The sequence below is a fragment of the Pempheris klunzingeri genome, chromosome 11, assembly GCF_042242105.1.
Source record: "Pempheris klunzingeri isolate RE-2024b chromosome 11, fPemKlu1.hap1, whole genome shotgun sequence".
In the NCBI taxonomy this organism is placed as follows: Eukaryota; Metazoa; Chordata; class Actinopteri; order Acropomatiformes; family Pempheridae; genus Pempheris; species Pempheris klunzingeri.
Genome location: NC_092022.1, coordinates 25,151,855 through 25,169,592, shown reverse-complemented (window position 1 = coordinate 25,169,592; position 17,738 = coordinate 25,151,855).

Sequence of the window (17,738 nt, the reverse complement as noted above, 5' to 3'; positions counted from 1 at the left end):
TTACTGGTGTCATCCTTCGCTTGAGTCCACTCATCTTGGCATGTTCTTTACAGAAACTCTTAACAGCTGAAACCAGTATTTTCTGAGTTTTAATCAATTAATGTGCTTTAATTCATCCAGGTTTAACACAGATCATACAATATAATTACACACAGCATATATACTTTAATACTGAGCACACGATTTAAGATCAGGATATGATTTCATAATCTAGCTAAAACAAAACTCTTCATGTCGATGCAGAACATGATCTTGACGGTAAACATAAATGTTGGTAGCCTTCGCTTTATATATACACACACGATGCGTATTTTCATTTCAGCGTCTATGAATAAAGTGCTTTATTTTCAAGGAGAGATCTGGAATATATCAGTAAGGGTCCTGTGGTATTTAAAATGAATCGTATTGTTTGTAATTACACTTTTTAAACAGGTGATAAGAAAAACTTGCATTTAGGTTTATTGCAATCTGTGACTATGAAGATGTGCCTATGAGTTTTGCCTGTGATCCTGTACTATAGGTAGTAAATAATGACTAGAAGTAACTGGTGGCTGCGACTCTGATTTTTTGTTCGTAATTGAAATGAATTTTGAGTGAGTTATTTTTTTAGAATATTCTCAAACTTAACTTTTTTAATCAGTCCAAACTGTGACAGTAATGTGTGGGGTGGCTGTGGCTCAAGAGTAGAGGGGGTCATCCACTAATTTGGCAGTTTGACAGTTTGATTCCAGGTTTGATTCCTGCTATCAGTGTGTGAATGGTGTGTGAGGTTATTTCATGTTGTTGTGGAGCTGTGGTTTGTGCAGTGTCATCCAAGGTACACACACACACACACACTCACACACACACACGCACACGTGTGTGTAGAAGGCAGTATTTCCTGGTAGTGACTCCTCTGACAGAGCTGCTGCACCCACAGGTTTTACCTTTCAGAGATCTTGAAGCAAGATCACGACACAACAATTTAGCGGGTATTCTGGAGGAAAACTGAGCTTGTGCCTCATCCCTGTATCCCTGGTACAGAGGAGGAGTATACATCACCTGAAGACGCCAAGAACACTGACCAAGTAAGAGGACTGGGAAAAATATAATGTCTATAAGCTACCTCTTGAGTGTGGACAACTATTATTTCTTGTACTCCACACAGCACGAGTGGAATTAAATATTTGTACCTTGTTGTCATTGTAATGATAACAGTGACCCTCAGACTCCCTGAGGAGTTGCACAGGGTTCTCAATCGTTTGGGGCTGGGGTTGATGTAAGTATCTCAGGGGAAGGGGTTTGGGGATGTTGGACTGTTCTGTTCGTTTGGGGTTGCATGCGTTCTCTCTCTCTTTCTCTCTCTCTCTCTCTCCAGGCTCTGTGTTCATTCTCTTTCTATATCGAATTATTTGAATTACCACTAACACAGAAATCACACATATTGCCTCTTCTGAGCTGGAATATTAAGGTCTAGGGAGACATATTGAAAGCTGACTCTGTGTTTCTACAGGGAACCCACATGTGCACCAAGGATGTCCCTGGATTTCTGAATCGTTTCATTCAAGCTTCAACTCTAAAGCCAAGAGCGGTGGCTGTTTTAATTGGTAAATGAACTATCTGATAAAGATACTTAAATGTGTCCGATCCACTGTTATGTACTTTATGGATAAAGTGTTCAAACGTCTTCCTTCTTTGAATTCTTCCTTCTTTGATCTGCAATATCAAATTCACTCTCAGATTTCTAAGAATGGCGGCATCGATCCCTGGAGATTCTACAACCTACATATTAAGGAACATTCCCTCTTTTCACAGACGCATCAGTCTACCTACAGGGTCAAATTATCTCCCTCTCTGTACATTTGTATTGATCTCATCACAACCACTGATGCAGAGTCCCTGGCTCACCAACTGTCACCAGGCTGCCTCACGTATGATCCCTGAGATTATAGATTCATCCGGCACGTTCCATGTGGCTCCTTAGCGCTGTCCTTTGCTCCTTTTATTCCTCTTTGTGTACGTCTGAGTCTCCATCTGACAACATCAACATTAAGTCCTGCTTAATCTCAATTTCACCTGTCATGACGCCACACATTGCTAAAGACCAAGAGTCACCATTAACAGTAGAAAACATTATCCTTGCTATAAGATGCATGCAAAATAATAAAGCTCCCTGGACCCAACAGATTTCCAGGTTCATATTTTTAAAGATTTCAATCTGAACCGGCCAGAGTCTTTGCAACATGGCTCCCTCCCTGCTGCATTAAGATGTGTCCATACGTCTGCCTCCAAAGAAGACAAACAAACTCTGAAATATCATCTAGTCTAAAACTGCTGCAACAACACCTGAAATAGTGATCTCATTCAATGCTGGGACACCCAGAGTCCATGAATCAGTACTTTCCGACTGTATTATCGGGCGGCACACATCCACAAAATTTCATTTTGGTTTAAATTAATGGACACACCATGGTGCCAGTTTGAAGCTCATTCTTGTGCCTCTTCCTCCCTGATAGCTTTACTTACCTCTCCTATTTCAACCAGCCCCTCTGGCTTTTGAAACAACCAAGTGGTAATTTCCTCTCTCAGAATCTGGCACCATTTCAGGAGGCATTTTAAATTTACTTCAATATCTACTTTGGTTCCAATACTGAGGAATCATTTATTCCAACCTGCATTTAAAGACTTAAAGACCTTTTCTGTACGGCAAAAGAAAAGGCCTGACAGATTTTTAAGACATTTTTTCGCAGCTTCAGGTTAATTTCATTTCCCACCTTCTCATTTCTTTTGGCATTTTGAAATCAGGCATTGAATTAAATCTCTCTTTCCATCCTCACCCCCAAGTTAACTATGGGATGATTTACCACCCTCTACAAAAGTCTCTCATTTCAAAGATCTATGATAAACTCTAGTGCTTTGACAGCTGGCCAAAGTCAAGTCCGCCTGGGAGCTTGAACGAGGGTTAAAGCGGGATGATAACAGGTGAGAAGCTCAACCTGTGCACGTCTCATGCTCATACATTTTAAGGTACTGTTTAGTTTACATGTCGAGCTGTGCCAGGCGTTTGAAAAACTTTATCTGACAGACAGAGTCATATCTTTCAGCTGGGCTAGGATGCAGTGTACATTTACAGTACATTAAACATGCAGTAAGAAAGTTTCCACAGATATACTGTATAAAGCCATATTATACAAAAAAGGGCATTTCCTTGTATCAAACAATGATGAATTCATGGAGAGCTCATCAGAGATGTGTTGATGATGTGTTGTCAGTACTCTGCGTTACACAGTGGCACCAAAATAATGTTGGGTTTGGCACCATTTCTGGGGCAATTTGGAAATCAGTCTTTTTACGTTTTTTAAAATAAATGATTGAACAAAGACAAGATGATTAAGGTGAAGTTGTCACTGAAATTATTTCATTAATCGGTCATTTTCTCCATCAACCCAGAGACGGGCACTAAAGTTTAGAAGTCGCACACATCCCGTCTTCACGTGTCCTCACTTTGATTCTAAACTCATCAAGAATTATGGCTTGTGATGATCTGCCCCACTCACAGTCGGAAGGTTTGTTTCAGCTGCTCAGTTCTGTAAGTGGAAGAAAAAAACTGAAAAATATTTATATAATACCCTACTCCAGGTATTTGATGTGTTCAATCTCAAGCACACCTGATGAGGCCCTAGATTAGTGGCACATTGTGCTGCATTTGGACAAACCACCTGTAATATTAGTTGTGTTGAGCTATTTCAGTTCTGAACACAGCTGAAAGTTTATAATTTTTACCAATACTTCTAATATGCGATGAGGGGTGAATAATTTTGAGTGCAACTGTAACATAGCATAACCGTGTACGCGGCTAAGCTCAGCTGTTTAACCTTGTTAGTGTACATGTATGGATTTGCTATTATCCAATGATGCTTGACTTTCCATCTCCATTAAGCCTAATGCCTTTCAACAGAATGCCTACTAGAAATCAAACAGTGGATGTCACCTACCTGTCTCTTTTTAAATGCTGAGAAAAGTGAAATGCTCGGTCTTAATCCAAAGCAGATCAGTGGCGAGTTTAGTGATCTCAGTCTAAACACTGCAGATCTTAGCCTTAATATCAGAAATCCCAGTGTCCTATGTTATATTCCAAAGACTGTATATTTCCATTTAAGAGCTATTGCTAAGCTCCGTCCAGTTCTTTCCGTGGCTGATGCTGAAACACGCCTGTTTCAGTAATTAGCAAAGTACAACTTGTACCAAATGCTCCTGCTGCCCAGGATGAGAACATCTGACACTCTTCTCAGTTTTCTTTCATTGGTCACATGTACACGTTAGAGCTGACTTAGACATACTACTTTTAACTCCAATCACATGACACAATCTTGCGCCATTGTCTTCTTCTTCATATACGTACCTCATACACCATGCTAAAGCACTGCAATCACCAAATCAGGCTAAATCATCTGCAGGCAGCAGGGCTCTGTTATCTGGAATCTTCTTCCTACTGAGCTCAGTGAACTCTTTCAGTACTAAACTCAAAACTCATCTGTTTGCATCAGCCTTTAACGTCATTCAGTCTGCGAAGTTTTCATCTGCATCCAAGTAAGAATGTACCAAAAACTATATGTGTATATTTTATATATTGATGTATTTTTACATTTGTTTCATGTTCTCTATGTAGACTACTCTACCTTTATATGTTTTTATATATTTTGATCCTTTTTGCTACTCTTACTCATTATTATATCGTCTTATGCACAAGGCCTTTGAGACATACTGTACATTGTGATATTGGGCTATAATAAACTTTGACCTGACTTGGTTCAGCCCACCGGGATGTTGATATATAAATCCTCACATATTTAGGTAATATAAGGTAAACACTGTAAAAGCTTTTTTTTCTCATAGCAGATGAATTAAACTGCAAAATAAAGGTTTTAATAATGAGGAATGGAGCAAGGAAATGAGAGGAGAACAGACTGATGGAAAGAAGAGAGGGTGAATCCAGCTGCCTGTGTGTGACTCAGTTTGAGTGTGACTAAAGGGCTTGCTGCCATATGTACCCCTATCTCTCCTCAGCGTCCAGGTAGCTGGAGGAGGCAGCTCCCCCGCCTCTGACTGCTGGGCCGTCTGATCAGCTTCCAGTCTCCCACTCACCCTCCAGGAGCAACGAGTCAGCCTCCACCACCAAGCCCGATTTAGTCGCAGTTGACGTGGTGGGGGAGAGCTGACAGTCCTTTCAAAGGCTCTTCTCCATCAAAGGCTGGATGACAACCTGAAAGCCATTAAGTGAAGGCAGTGAGAGTGTGCATGTGCAGTGGGAGAAGAGTGATAAATGTACGTATGGGTGCAAGAGAGGGAGATGGAAATGTGGAGGACAAGTGGGTCACAGAGACACAGACACTGACAGTACTGGTTTTTGAGGGAAGATATTTCATTTTTTTAAAATAACTAATTTCATGCAAAAATGCTCTCCAAAATTTTACTGTTTATTTCATCAATTTATTTTACAACGTATGTGCACACAGAAGCGTTAAGTAAAGTAAAGTCCACAGTACACTCAACCAAACTGCTGATGGAACAACTGGAGGAGCTGTGTCCAACATTTTATATTTTATTCCTATATTTGAACTTTGGCACAATGTTAGGTCTGTGGGTCTTAGACCACTGGGAGCAGGTATCAGCACTTGAACCTACAGATAGGTCAGGTTTGTTTGAACATAATGACACCTTGAGTCAAAGCTGAACATAGAAAGACCTCTTCAAAATTCACTAATTCAAGGATTCAAGGAACTTTATTTGGGGAGGTACGAAATTACGTTCTCAGGTCCCGTTTTAAGCCAAGATAAATATCAATATAACAAATAAAATATAAAAAAATAGAGGTCCTATATAAAATAGAAGTGCTTGGTGCAGGTAGGTGTGTGGGTGTGTATGTGATGGGGGCGTGGGATCTACAGAGCACCACCAGAGTTCAGCAGTCTAACACACAACACCACTATGGCGGCGCACAGTGGTGCAAAGAATAATAAAGAAAGATGCACTTTAGAGTAACTTAAACATTCTCCTTCATTTATCATACATCCTAATAAAAGGTGTATTTGTAGTGCGGACTTGTTATTGTGAGTAATATATATCGTTTCAGCCCTGTCGACATAATTCGTATGTACAGCCACAGTTTCTGTCCAGATTCTATTGAAATCCCTCCCCCCAACTTGACAAGAAAGACACAGACAATAGCATTTAGTACATCCTACTCAGTGAGATGTGTTAAGAACAGAATGGGGCCAGAAAAAGGATTAAAGTCAGGCAGTCATACAGCAGCCACGACTGAACAGCTGAAAGAAAATGGCATTATAGACAAACTGGCAGGAGTGCTGCTTCGTAAAGGAAAGTTGTCACTGCCTTTTAGTCACCAGCAAACATGAGTAGAGCGTAGGACCTCACAGGTTGGCAGACAATCAACCCAGCGTCCATTCTCTCCTGACACATACATTTGTTCACCACCTCTCATGGATTTACAAGCATTGAATCAGTTTGAGTGTGGGCTAGGAAGAATGCACCAATCCAGTGAATTTTTAAATATATCATGAATACACTGAAGTCGTTCTGTCAGGTGTCCAATTCAGATGGTTGTGTGTTTTGGCATCACCTATGAGGGTGTCTGGGTGGCAGTTTCTTTAGTATCCTTGGCTATCTTCAGCAGGCTGACAGATCATGTTGGAGAGACCTCAGGCATTTGGATGCGATCTGATATCTGCACGGCCCAGCAGCTTTCACCTTGGAAAAATCTAAATTTAATTCAGAAAGTAGTTCCGGGTAATTTAAATGATAACACACAGTTGGTTATCTTCAAGCTATACAACCTCAGATGACAGTAGGAAACGTTTCCTGTGGTTTTCTGTCTCTTGTTCCTTTGCTAGTGAACCTAAAGGACGTCCTCCAGGCTGGTTTGAAGGGGGTTTGCAATTAGTATTTTGCAGGAAAAATGTTTTCTGAGAGCTACGATGAGAGCTGCCAATTCTGTCAGTGAAACAAATAACTCGTTGCTTATCATGAAGTTACCAGGTTGTTGTGTGCTTCTTCGTTTGTTTCCGTTTCCTCTCTTCACTCTGCCAATGTGGATCTCATTTGTCTGTCATCGATTGTCTTCTTCTCTTCCTCTGTCTGCAGTTGTGCTTCAACACAATATTGAGAGTCCTGGACGGCCTCCAAGATGTCACCTCCCTCCACCAATTTTCGATGCGCCACCTGTCACATAAAAAGGCATTTCAATGTCTAATCAAGACTATTCACATTCTCGCCCATGCCTCATGCTGGAAAAAAACACAGTTTCAAAACCCCCATTTCTACACCAACTGTGAATTTTCAAAGAACTCCACAGACTCATTAACCGCCCTTGAGTGCAAGCTGGAAGCTCAGCAGATCAGGTCAAAGCATTTTTAGCAGACAAGACAGCTCTTTCTTGCTGTCTCTCGCTGGTTTTTAGTCTGGGTGCCCTCAAGGTTAGCAGATTAGCATACAACATCAGATGTGGGTACTCAGAGGCGTCCAGGAGGCTGCTCACACCCCCAGCTCGTGCATACACTGTACAAGTGCTATTGGGATGCATGCCAGTTATCTGCCTGACAGAATGGGTCATGTCGTGTCATGTCATGTTTCAGTATGGAGTTATCACAGCATGGTACATTGTGTAGCTGTCACTGAGAATCACAGTGTGTGTGGTGTCACTCTGTGTCACAAAGAATAATTTTATAGACTGAACAGATATCAAGATGATAAAGCTGAAAGGAAACTTGAAATCCCAGATCATTTCCATTTGTTTTCCAGCTCACTGTGAATTCTTTCACCTTCAAAATGGAGCAAAATCATTTTTTGACGGCTACTATAGATAGTTTTGGATTTGGATCTGCTGCATTTTATTCTGAAAGTCAATATCATTCCTGGAGACCCACTCCTCTCTTCTCAGGATTTGGTCACTTAAGTACCTTAAGTGTAACTATTGACTGTCCATCCATCCATCCATCCATCCATCCATCCATCCATTATCTTCCCCTCATCTGGGGTTGTATCGTGGTGGCAACAAGCCAAGTAAGACACTCCAGACGTTCTTCTCCCAAGCAACGCTTTCCAGCTCCTCCTGGGGGACCCGAGGCGTTCCCTGGCCAGATGAGATAAATAATCCCCCCCAATGAGTTCTGGGTCTTCCCCTGGGTCTGATAAGGTGCCCAGGAGGCATCCTGACCAGATGCCCGAACCACCTCAACTGGTTATTAATTGTCCTGGTGACAGGACATTACTGGAAAAATGCGCGTCACATTGGGCCATATTTAGTCTTTGTTCAGGTGAACACAAAGAGTTCAGTTAAAAGTTGCATGAAAGTGCGGTGCCCCTTTGAACGTGTGCCATTATGCATCATAGCAGTGTCAGTATCTCTGTGTGTCACACTCTCATCTCTCACTGCTTTCATACAGAAGGAAAAAGGTAATTAATCAGTCAAAGCCCATACACTCCACAACAGCAGATCTATTTTGGGACTATTTTGTGATTAAAAGCAGCATGAAAAGTTCAGACTTGATAAGCCTGCTGACCCTCAGCAACGCTGTTATGAGCAAAGAACTGAGGACAACAGGTGCAGCAGACATAAGGACTCATAATAAGCAATGATGATCAGCTTGGAGGAGGGGTGGAGGCTGTAAAACAATAGGGACAGAAGAAATGAGAGGGAAGATCAATAACCAGGGTAGGGCCGGGGAGGGGAGGGGATGGGAGGGGATGGGTGTCTCTCCTTGCTGACAGCAATCATTACCATGAGGGCCAACAGACGCCACGGCTGCCGGAAGTCTAATCTGAGCAATTTACACCCTTGTCAGGTCTATGCAGGTTACAACAAATTAGACAGTGCAGAACTACCCACCTGACACTGTCTCTGAGCACATGTGGCCAAAACAGCTCAGTGTGATTCACACACACCCATGCATCCAGAGAAATATGCACCGCATTAACATACAGCTGTTACGCACACACTCAGTCATTCAAGCTCTGAACAATACTGGAGCATCCTTATGGGCATGCAGCACATGAATATACATACCCACAATGCACACAGCACCATACCCATGACAGCACATGTCCTCAGCGGGGAATAAACACAACTCCTGTTTCCTAAAATGTTTCCAAACACCCAGGACAGGCTGCTGGTCTAGAGCTAGGAGAAGACCAGCATCAATGTTTCGAGGCAGAAGTCACTGATATCTTATTGTATGTGTCTAAAACCTGACAGCTCACTTTATTCCTCGGCTACATCGTTTCTTGATAAAGTCTTCAGAATATCCACATGATTTTGTATAAATTATATGGAAAACAGAGATTTCCCTCCAATAACCCTTCAATTGAATCCCAAACAAATATGAATCTATTATTCTTCTATTACCAGAAATGTTGTTCCTCGTATATGCTGAATTATTTGCTCGCCTATAGCCAAATATTACTGTGCTGTGTATCTTCAGCTGACCTGCTGTGCACTGACTAAAAGATTCTCCAGATGATACTAGCATATAACTTGAATGAATTCATTTGTAGTAATAATGATTTTGCACTGAGAAAAATAAGCTGGAGGGAACTCATAAATGGACAAATCCAGTTTGCAACACAAATCAAAGGTCTCTGAAGTTCATACTTGTTTTCTTTAGAGGGGTGGACAAACGTGTATTACACTAGTATGCTGCTGTAGATGCTTTGAACTACACAAGTTCAATTTCATGTGTCACTGCATTCTGAAATGTGCCATTTACACTCACATACTTGTGTGGACCATGTTTCTGTCTTGAGTCTGGTCTGTTACCTCTCTGCAGGTTGTTCTGATAACTGTGAGGTCTACAGCATCACTCTCATACTCATCAAATCATTCATGCAGGCATGAAATAATCTTCATTTATGTTTCCTTCTTTTCCTTTAATTTAGCACCTGTCCTTAGCTTCTCTGGAGCTGTGATTAGGGTGAATCCTATCGTAGAAGAAAGTACAGTATTGTGTCCCTCACTCTAATCCTATTCCATCACCACCGGCTCCTTCACAACCTGCCAAGCAGATGTCACATCAGTGTACGTCCCAGAGCCTCTGCTCCATCCTGCTCCTGTTTAACCCCCTGCCCCGCTGTCCTCCGGGGGCCTCACCTGTCAGCATTAAGTTCTAGAGAAACCTATAGCTGTCCCTGGGTGTGGACGTCAGTGTGTAGCGAGCCTGCCAAATTCATCCAGGCACTCTGATATGTGTCTTCAGCTGCTCCCACCACCTCCTCCCATCTCTCCTCCCCCTCCCTCTGCTGCCACTATTCACACTTTCATCCCTCCCTTAGGGCCATCAATAATGTATTGTGGAGCTCCTCAAGCAGTATATGCACACACAAAGCGTACGAAGACACACAATCAGGTCCAAACACACTGACTTGAAATACACACATACATGGAAGGTTCAGTTTGGTTTGTGTCCCCTGTGTGATTTATAGATGGCGCTGTGAGGGGCTCCTCCAGTGGAGGTCATTATCATGCAGACAGGCACATCTGCACACATCAATAAGTAAGGCAGGGGGTCAAGGGGTCTCGGGGTCACCCACCCCAGGGGGGCCCTGGTGTCAGCAGGATCCCGCTCAGACTGTCAAAGCTTTTCACTCTGACACCAAACATTACCTCCTAATCATTGTTTCACCGTGGTTGTCAGTCAGTCGGGTTGAAGTAAAGAGGAAGAGGCCTCTGCTGGACATGTGTATTAACAGGAGAGAGGCCAAAGATCATGTGGAGACATGTGCATGAAGGCTACATTTAAGAACAGAGATGAGGACCGGTCTGGTGTTTTCCTGCCTTATGATTCACAAGGTTACAACTCTAGAATGTCTCATGGATCTTTAAGTTGGACGATACCAAAACTAATAAGTTTCAAGTGGTCAACGGAGGAGCTTATCCTAAACTGCAAAATATTATTTAACAAAATGATCTACACTCAAGGCTGCTTACTTGCTTTGAATGTTTCATCAGCAGATGATGATGTTCAAACTCAACATTTAAGGCAGCAGACATCTTAGATGTGAACATCTGCAGCTCTATGATGGCTGAGCAGACTCCATCTGTTGATGAAGACCACCTGATACATGCCAAGGTCTAAGCAAGTGAGCGGCCTTGAGTTGAGATTAATGTATTTTCTGATTTGCATGATATGAGAAGCAGCTAGTGCAGAATGTCTTGGTGAAAACAGGGGAAACCAGTCCAGTGGCACTGCAGCATTTTATGCAAATATATGAAGAGTTTTTGAAGATAAACTTTGGTCAAGTTGAGTCAAAAATCTAAACTTACTTTATTGCCAGATGAGTTTGTCTGAAGTTAAAGGCTCTAATTTTTCACCATGCAGTTTAAGTTGGCTGTACAGATCACCACTTCATCAAAGTGATGAAAACCACGGAGGCAGTGCTGAATGATATTAGATTCTGTTTCATTGTAAACCTACATTACAGTGAAGATTTAGGAGTTTGGACAAGACATCAAGTGTGGACTTGGCGTACTCTGCAATGTGTGGAAGCAGATCCATCAGTGTCAGTTAATGTGAAACCTAGAATGACACAAAGTCCAGACTATATGGAGAATGTGTGGCTAGCTAACACTCGAGGTACTGTAAGTGGGAATGAATTGTGGAATTAGCCGAAATGAACCTTTAACTTTATTGAGGTGTACAATGGAAAGCCTATTGGAGGAGTGAGGAGAGCGCTGACCTTGTGCTGTATTCGCTCCCTGTGATTACTGTGGCTGAGCAGAAAACTTTGCTGAACTGGATGAACACTAGTAGTTGTTTTGATGGCACTGGTTGTCATGGCAACACTGGTAGGAGTAAAAAACGAGGTTTCCAGGGACGCACGGATACACATTGACACACGTCAGCCAGAAGCATCCTGATCATCCACAGACTTTCATCCAGTAGACACACAGGGAGCTCTGGCTCAACGCACAACAACTTGAGTCTATTTGCTGAGAAGATCAACATCGATCTCATGTCCATGTGTGAAGCACTGAGGTGGGATCTGGACATGACTAGCCTAGCTTAGCATAAAGACTGGAAGCAAAGAGAAACAGCTTCAAATTTCAATACACAACAATTAGGAATGTAAAATTCCTGTGGTTGCCGCAGGGTGGCCGGGCAAACAGAGGCGCTGCTGCAAAGTGTTGAAACAGCGTCGACATGTAACCCCCAAAGCCACACAGCTTTCTGTTTGTGTGCAGATTAAAAGCAGGATATGCAACGAGTTCAAGGGGATCTGTGGAGTTTCCTAAACAAACAAAAGTTGTATGCATCCATATTTTCTTGCTAGCAGCCTTATTCTTCTTCTCTGCCTTTGTTGGCTCACCTTTACATCACTGGAATGATGTGTATGTGTGTGTGTGTGTGTGAGACTCGCTTAGAAAAAATAAAAATGTTAATAGAATCGTAATAAAAAAACACCATTGTGCTACATGAGGTGCAGAGGTCTTTGTATTGTATTTGTAAATGTACGACAGAGACAAGTTCAGTTCCTGAATCCCTACAAGCTTCAAACTGCTGCCCTCTGACCCCCCTGTGGAGGAATAACAACCCCCATTCTCATTATCACTACACATCCCTGGTGAGGATCCAACACAGAACGCACTCTATAGGTCAACATCAAAATATGTCATTTTAAAGTTATCAACATGTGGGTCAATATCACCATAAGGTGCCTTTCAGACTTCCCAATTGCCCTCTAAAAAAGCAGAGATTTTCCATTTAACTTCGCATTTATTGTATTAAGTAGATGTTATGCTGTTAGAAATGCATGTTGGTCAAGCTCCCACACTTTTTTATAAATTAACTGCAAGCAGACAATGTACAGCAAAATATGTCAACCCTGTCAGGGACAATTTCAAAGTAGAATAAATACATTATAATTACATAGTGATTATAAAATGTATATTTTCAGAAAGCTATTTAGTCCCTTTCTCAACACTATGTTTTAGTTAGTGGGAAAAGTATTTGGATAGTAATGAAATTAGGGCAACCATGTCCCCCCTGTCATGGAAGGCTTGCTGACAGGGTGGACATTTTAGGCTAATGTTAGCATTTAATGAGCACATGGTGGACCTTCACTTAGCAACATGATTCAGTTAGCAAGCGGACTGTGTACTGTTTAACACATATATTTAGAATTTGTGAAAGGTTTTTATATTAATTGATATTTCACTATGACAGAGTTAATGACATGTTAAGCTTGACAACATCTAACTACACACCTAATATGATGAAAAGTACCAAACATAAGTGTAAATACCTACTCTGTAACTAGCCACTGTTTCAGTCTCCACTGAAGAAAGACAAAATGCTGGTTGTGATCTCACTGAAAACATCAGTGGGTTTCTTAAAGGGGCATTTAGCCCAAAATGACAGGGTGGACAGCAATTTCAGGGACACATGCAAAATGTTCAATACTATTATGAAAATAGAATATACATCATCAAAATGACTTGTTTTATCAAATAACCATGTAAAAAAAATTTGATTTAGTATCATTTAACCACTTATTACACACACTGAAGTTAGCAGAACAGTGTGTGGGACATGGCAAAATCACGTCCATCCAAAGAAAAAAAATGGTATAAAATGAAGGAAACACATTTGAAGAGACATATTATTGTACTGACATGTGTGCAAATCTTTGGTGACTTATAATAAGACCTCAGAGTTTAATTATTCTGCTACATTCTCATGATGACTGAGTGATTCTGATGGGGACACCAAAGGCACTTTATAGTGATATTGACCCATGTCCATTAAAGAGTTTGGAGTTAAAGCAGGAAGCACCTTCCCTGGGTGACTAAGTATGAGCTGAGCTTTGGTAAAACTGATGAAGTCTGCACATCACTGTACTGTATGTGCTTATGTGTGTGTGTGTGTGTGTGTGTGTGTGTGTTCACATCTTTGACAGCCCCTGCATTAAACAGAGAGAGTGAAAACAAGTGCCATGGAAAGAAGAGAAGAAGAAAGAGAATGAGCCAGCGAGCGAGAAAATTAATGGAGCAAGGGGAGAGAGAGAGAGAGAGAGAGAGAGAGAAGAGGAGAGTAAAAAGAAAGAGACTGTCAAAGTCAAACAAATTCAGAGGGATCAATGTGCAGACTTCGCCTGGCATATCCAAGGGAGCGCCAGACTCAAAGCTCTTCAAGCCTACAGTTCAAAGTGGTGACACGTCCATTAGAATTTCTAATTCTGATCGCATCGACAGGCCTACGGCTACAGCGCAGGCAGAGGACGGGCTGAGAGGAATCTAGGCCACAGACAGAGGGAGAGCTTACTGTATACTCTGCTTTTTATTCCGTCATCAGATTAAAGTCTGTATACTGTAACATTTTCAGGGGTCTAAAAAAGTTCAAGTATACCCTTGAAACATTATGTGAAAGGAAGAAATACTTCTTCAGATAATAATTGTCATCATTTATTCATTCACTCACATCTCTACTCGTACAACACGCACTAGGTTGTGACCAGCAGGAGACGTTCAGGCTTTGTAGTCTTTAAAATAACACAGAAACTTTTCCACCACAACCATATTCATATTTAAAAAGGCTTATGGGTGATTACTGTACGTGTGTGTGTGTGTGTGTGTGTGTGTGTGTGTGTGTGTGTGTGTGCTCCTATGGTTGCACTGATGAGGTTAAAATGTAATATAATAATAAAATTATTCATAATAATAATAATATTAATGATAATGATCTAAAGGATCCACCTCAATATTGTTATACATGTAAATGTTTATATTAAAAAACATTTTATTGGCCTGTTATCAGATTTTTAAACTCCTGAACATTAGATGCAAATAAGGGATGCAAAGGGTCACATCAGGCAGGAGCAGGAGCAGGAGCAGGAGCAGGAGCAGGAGCAGGAGCAGGAGCAGGAGCAGGAGCAGGAGCAGGAGCAGGAGCAAGAGCAAGAGCAAGAGCAGGAGCAGGAGCAGGAGCAGGAGCAAGGGCAAGGGCAAGGGCAGGGGCAGGGGCAGGGGCAGGGGCAGGGGCAGGAGCAAGAGCAAGACCAGGAGCAGGAGCAGGAGCAGGAGCAGGAGCAGGAGCAAGGGCAAGGGCAAGGGCAGGAGCAGGAGCAGGAGCAGGAGCAAGAGCAGGAGCAGGAGCAGGAGCAGGAGCAGGAGCAGGAGCAAGAGCAGGAGCAGGAGCAGGAGCAGGAGCAGGAGCAGGAGGTCATAATCTTCTATTTTTCAACAAACAGGGTCATAATCTTCTATTTTTCAACAAACAGGGTCATAATCTTCTATTTTTCCCCAAAGCCAAGAGAAATGGCAAACGGTCTCCATCAGAATGGTCCACATTAAGCTCTCCTTTCCTCTTCTACTTACTGTACCCTCCTGACTTTGGAGCCTCCCACCAGGCTCTCCTCAGTCTTCACCTTAACTATTCCCATTACAGCACTTTTAAAGCGTTCTTAGCGCGGCCGTGGCACAGCATCCATGATTGGCTCACAGGTGTCCACTGAAATCATTCCCAAATTTCAAATGTTGTTTCTTCAACATTTTGGCCACTGTTGGAAATCAATGCACAAAGTACAGTATGTTTTCTGCAGGTAACCATAGCAACAGTGGTGTAAGGTTGGTAATGCACTTCAAGATGTCCGGATACAGACAATAATGGACTCAGCAGTAAAAAAAATACCACTCCGCTCAGCGCCCTGTGTTCTCCTCCTCCTCCTGCTGGCTTTACTTCCTGTCTCCTTTGGTGGGATCCATAGCACTGACATTTATATTTAAGGAGTCCGTCAGGACCTGGTGGAGGGAGAGCAAGGGAGAAGCTGAAAATTAGACCATCCTCACAGCCAACAGCTCTATACAGTACATCCTGGGTTTCATCCAGGAACATGAGGGATTTCAGTCCTGATTTAGGGGAGACAAGCTCCAAGGAGCAAACATTTTCATTAGCAGCTAAATGTAGCCTGTGTGTGCAGACATGAGTAAAGTGAATAGTTAAGAACCGTGTTGCCTTCATGATTACAAACATGTTTTCATGCCTGTATGACATCTGGGTTAAGACTTGAATTTCAACTCGATGAATTTCAGTTCAGTTCATCATTGTTAGTTGTACTGTTGTGCCTATCTAGGTATTTTCTATATTTATCATTCATTCATCAATTATCAGTTATTATATATGATTATATCTATTTACAAATTCTATTTTTCCTCTACCTGACACATACCTATGTATTCCCCCACTTACACATCCATGAATACACATGCATACATGCATGCCAATGAATACAAACGGCCTGTAAAAAACTGCCAACCATCAGGTCCTCTGCTTGTTGTGCCTCACTTGTGTTATTGTCTGTCTGTTCTGTCACATTTTTACTTTTTTGTTTCATCGAATTACTAATAAAAACATTAAAAACTTGATGGATTTCACCCAAACCTTCATTTCTGCATCCATATACATCAATAAGCTTTAGTTGTTGAAGAGAGACTGTATGTTTGCTGGCGAGGGGATGCGATGTTGGGGGGGTGGGGGGGGTGGGGGGCCAGGAAATCTGTGGGATTTACAGCTTAATCTGCTCAGGCACTTCCCTGTCGGCCGAGCTGCAGACTGTGGCTGAGAGAAGGACGTGCTAGCTTAGCGGAGCTGTCAGGAGCTGCCTGCCACCAAATCAATACTGCTCTTCTTTCTCCACCTCTGTGTCTCTCATGCCTCTATCCCCCACCGCCTCCTCAGCCTCAGCCGTCAGCTTCTCCCGCTGGCGCTAAATCAATGAGTCCTGAAGCTGATTAGCAGGTTCAAGAGCAGGTCGTTTCACACAGTCAGAGGACATTTTCACCAATGAACACACTCATAGATCCTGTAACGGCACACTGCCAGTGCCAGAGTACTGTCTGGAGTTCCTGAGAATGTGGTGGCTATTTACTAATTTAAACATTTACTCAGATACTTTAAACAGATACTCACTGTATATTCATTTTGACATAATATGATTTACATGTGTTTTGGTATTCGACACCATTCAACGCCTGGCCTGCTCTGTCACTGTGGTGTTTCAGAGTTTTTGGAGGCTTTTTTGTGATCCGTTGCAATCTTTTCATACATAAAGTGGTGTTCAGCCGACATGGAGCTCACGCCTCGTGGGATTTGTGAATAGGCTTTGGTTGAGCAGTGTTTTTTGTATATTGGATTCAATACAAAAAAACTTTTAATTTCACATTTTTGTGGGTCAGTAAGATGCATGTAAAGTTTGACAACTGAAAAAAGAAATCAGTTCAGGGCCTGTTTGATCATTATACTAAATATTGTGCTTAATATTGATGCATATTTCAAAATGGGTTTATTGAATTAAATCACTGCAAACAAAGAGACATGGGAGGGGGGCGTCCGTGTGGATGTGTGTGACTGCACCTCTTTGCTCTACAGTAAATGACCACTGACCAGAGCAGCCAGCGATCAGACCCCACTGAGCTTCACACCAACAGAAATCCAATAGCACCTCCAAGTGGCCAAAGAGGTGCAAAAACAAGCAGTAGACTGAGGAGACGGAGAGCGAAGAGTGAATCAGTCCTGACTGTAGGGATAGACGTTCATCATGAAGCAACAAATGACTCCACCTGTAACCCTGAACATGTGTGGATCCATACAGAACAGAGAAAAGAGGTTCCTCTGACTCACCTCATGCACTGATCCGTCTGAAGTGCACCACTGCATAGCTTTTCTTTTGCCTTGGAATTTCCATACAGATCC